Source organism: Lepus europaeus, chromosome 11 (assembly GCF_033115175.1).
Source record: "Lepus europaeus isolate LE1 chromosome 11, mLepTim1.pri, whole genome shotgun sequence".
Taxonomy (NCBI): domain Eukaryota; kingdom Metazoa; phylum Chordata; class Mammalia; order Lagomorpha; family Leporidae; genus Lepus; species Lepus europaeus.
This window is the reverse complement of record NC_084837.1, coordinates 72542179-72546400: the sequence shown is the minus strand read 5'-3', so window position 1 is coordinate 72546400 and position 4222 is coordinate 72542179.

Below are 4222 nucleotides of genomic sequence, written 5' to 3'. Positions count from 1 at the left end.
GATCTCTGCCTCTCTCTTGGTAACTGCACCTCTTAAATAAGCAAAACAAATCTTTTATAAAAATAATCTAGTGTTTTATGTTAAAATTTCATTCATTCTTAATTTTAGAATCTTTCCTTGGCTTAAAGGGGGGAGAATAAAAGATTTGCTTCCTAGTGGCAGGTGTTATGGCAGAGCAGGTTTAACTGCCATTTGGGGCCCCATTTCGTATTGGAGAGCCAGAGTCCAGGCTACTTCACACTTTGCATCCAGCTGCCTGCTAATGTGTCCCCTTAGAGGCAGCAGACGATGACCCACCTAATTGGGTGCCTGCTACCCAAGTTGGAGACCTGGATGGAGTTCCTGGCTCCAGGCTTCAGCCTGGCCCAGCCCTAGTCGTTGCAGGCATTTGAGGAGTGAACCTGTGGATGAATGATCAATCACTCTGTCTCTGTCATTCTACCTCTCAAATAATTAAATATAAAAACAAAAAAAAATTTTTTTCCTTCTAACTTCCCACATCTCACATCTTAAAATGCTAAGAAAGATGGTAACATCAGGATCAGATAATTTGCTGTCTCAGGGAAAAGGAGAAATCTGTGTGGAACTGTAAGCAAGAAAGGAAGTGTGACAAAAGCTTCTTTCTTTCCCTTGGCTTTAGAGATGTTAATCGCTTACCTTATTGTGTCTTATTCAACAGAACATTTTCAAATACCGTTATAGTGCCAGTTAAATTGAGACATCATTTGTTACAGAAATCTGAGGTGGGAAGACTCCCTTCGTTCAAACAGGCACCAGAGACAGTGGAGGATCGAAGCAGTTTATCATGCCAATGTGCTCAGCTGGAATCATTTCCTGAGAACTGAGCGACAATCCCAAGTTTCTTACAATATTTATAGGTTCATCAGCATCATACATGCTGTTACAGCATTGGTGGGTTTAAATTGCAGCCTACATGACTTAGGACCACACTTCCAATGGTCGGCGGGCCTGGTATGTTTGTAGGATACCAGGGGCAGATTAATTAGGACAGATTTATGACTGGAGTTTACAGGTGCAGAACTTAGGACTTCTTCCCTCTGTGGACAAGATAGCCATGGGCAGTTGCTTCACTGGTTAATTGTGAGCAGCCACTTTTCAAGGTCTGTTTTGGGAGGAGGGGGTCTGCTTTTCTTTCTTGGTCTCTGGTTGTAACCGCATTTCCTCTACACATTTTGAGACCAAAGTTTAAAGGAAAGAGAATTTAATATCTTAAACATAAACTTGATCATCTCTTTAAAGCCAAAGCTTTTTGTTAACACTTTTCAGAAAAGTGTTAGAAATGAAAAACCCACTGAAGCATATTATAAGTTAGTTAAAGTACCATATTGCTTTACCTGGAGAAGGACATGCAATAGCTGAAAAGCTAATAATCCCTTGTACATTTCCTGGACAAGTGCCTGCTATATGAAAAATTAGTAAAGAAATCATGGCAGTGCTAATTTTCAAAAATGCAGTAGCTCACTAACCAAAACAATATGGTATTGGTATAAAGATAGGCATATTGGTATATTAATGAAATAGCATTGAAAACTAGAAAAAAAACTCTTAAAATTAATTATGGCTAATTAATTTTTTTTAAAAAAAAAGAAAGAGAAACAACCAAACATAGATTCATACTGCAAGTGCCCATAACAACCAGGTCTAGGCCAGAGACAGAGACAGAAACTGGGAATGTAATCCCGCCCCCTGTGTGGGAAGAAGAAACCAAACTGAGACATCACTGCTGTCTCCCAGGATCTGCGTTGGCACGAAGTTAGAGCCAGAAACTGAGTCCAGGGACTCTGATGCAGGAGACAGGTGTCGTAACTACTAGACTAAACATCTCTCCTGGCCAATTGACTTTTGATGAAGTAGCCAAGAGAATTCCGTGGAGAAAAGACAGTCTTCTCAGCTATTAGTGTTGAGACAGTTGTAATATCCATGTGCAAAGAAAGTGAACTCAGATTCTTTACACGGCACACAAATGTTCAGAGCAGGATTATTCATCATAGCCAAGAGCTACATACAACCCGGATGCCCATCAATTGAAGAATGGATAAATGAAATGTAGTATATCCATACAATGGATTCAGCCATAAAAAGAAATGAAGTAGTGATAAATGCTACAACATGGGTTAACCTTGAAAACACGTCAAGTGAAAGAAAACACACACAAAAGATCATATATTGTATGATGCCATTTGAGGTTTTTTTTTTTTTTCTTTTAAGATTTATTTGTTTATTTGCAAGGCAGAGTTAGAGATTTTCCAGTTGCTGGTTCACTCCCCAAATGGCTGCAACCGCTGGGGCTGGGCAATGGTGAAGCCAGGGGCCTGGAACTTCATCCAGGTCTCCCACATGGGTGCAGGGACCCAAGCACTTGGACCATCTGCACTTTTCTCAGACACATTAGCAGGGAGCTGGGTGGGCAGTGGAGCAGCTGGGACTCGAACCAGAGCCCATATGGGATGCCGGTGTCACAGGCGGCAGCCTAATCTGCACCACCACGCCATCTGTGTAGGATTTTGTTTGTAGAAACATGATCAGCAAAGGCAAATCTGTGGGTGCGTGGTTGCTTTACTTGTCTGAGACTGAAGGTCACAGTAAGGACTGAGTGCAGATACTCCTGAGGAAACTGTCTAGTGTGTGAGAAGTGTTCTGAAACCGAATTGTGATGGTAGCTGCACAGCGCTGTGAATTTACTGACAATTATTCACCTTACACTTAACCATGAGTGAAGTTTTATGCTATGGGAAATAGTTTTTAATGAAACTGTGAAAAATGCTTTATGACTTGCAGAAATACTTGTGCATTATTGATGGCCAGTTTGCCACAGACCTCTCTGGGACTAAGCGATCAGAGACGTGTGCAGAAATAGAAGGGTCTGAAAGGGCATGGCCAGAAAAAAAAGCCTTAGGAATGGCAAGAAGGTGATCGGAACACTCTCCAGGCAAAGAAAGAAGCAAGGCCCAGGAAAGGGGACGTTCTGGAGGGATTTCTGAGGTCTGCCGTGGTGGGGATTCAGGCGACTTTAAAGAGCGCAGTTCCACTCTCATCCCCAAAGTGGCGCCAGGGAGCAAGCCCTGGCTGTGGTTGCAGACTTTCCCAGTCCCTGACAGAGGGCACTGTCTTGGGTTCATTCAAAACCTGACCCAGGTTCTTTAGAAGCCAAGGCTCTCCATTTCCTTTTATTTTCTTTCTCAAGAGGGGAGGGAAACTAGCCTGTAGGTGGCTTCCTTTTAAGTCTGAAAATGCAGCAGGAAGAACCAAGTGAGGTCCTGTAGCTCTCTCCAGGGGAGAGACAGACAGAGCCAAAAGAAACTGTCCCAAAGAGGAACTTTGTCAGAATGACACATGCTATTTTCTTCCTGTCCCTCTGTGACTCAGATTCGCATTTCACATAGACCTTTGCCTGTGTTTCCTTTCCTCTGCCTTGACTACTAGCCAGCAGACTGTATCCACAGTATTTTCCCACTCCTGCTCCCCGGACTGAATCAGCCTGGTAAAAACATTAGCCGGAAAAGAACTGTTTACTGGGTAAATTCCTCTATAACAAATCCCTTTGCAATGACTATCTGTATTTAGCCAAAAGCCCTGCATGGTCCAGCTTATGACTAACCTAGTTCAAGCAATAGTCCATAAAGCAGAATTCTAACCCATACCATGAACACAGTCCCCGTAGAGCTACTTGAGAAGCGATCTGACCAGTAATCCTTTCTTTTCCCCAAGAAGCCTGAGAACTAAGGAGAGGCAAAAACAGAGCCCTCTCCATACATGGAGTGTGTTTTCCCACATGCACTCATTTTAAAAATCTACTTCTCAGGAAATCTTTATAAGTACTTTTCCCAGAAGTCCAGGACAAGAAAAGGAGATGGACTCCAGATTTGGGTAAGAAGGAAACGGTGGGAACTGAATACTCAAGCAGGCTGTGCCCCAGAGGATTTTTTTTTTTTTTTTTTGACAGGCAGAGTGGACAGTGAGAGAGAGAGAGACAGAGAGAAAGGTCTTCCTTTTTGCCGTTGGTTCACCCTCCAATGGCCGCCGTGGCTGTCGCACCGCGCTGATCCGAAGCCAGGAGCCAGGTGCTTCTCCTGGTCTCCCATGGGGTGCAGGGCCCAACCACTTGGGTCATCCTGCACTGCACTCCCTGGCCACAGCAGAGAGCTGGCCTGGAAGAGGGGCAACCGGGACAGAATCCAGCACCCCAACCAGGACTAGAACC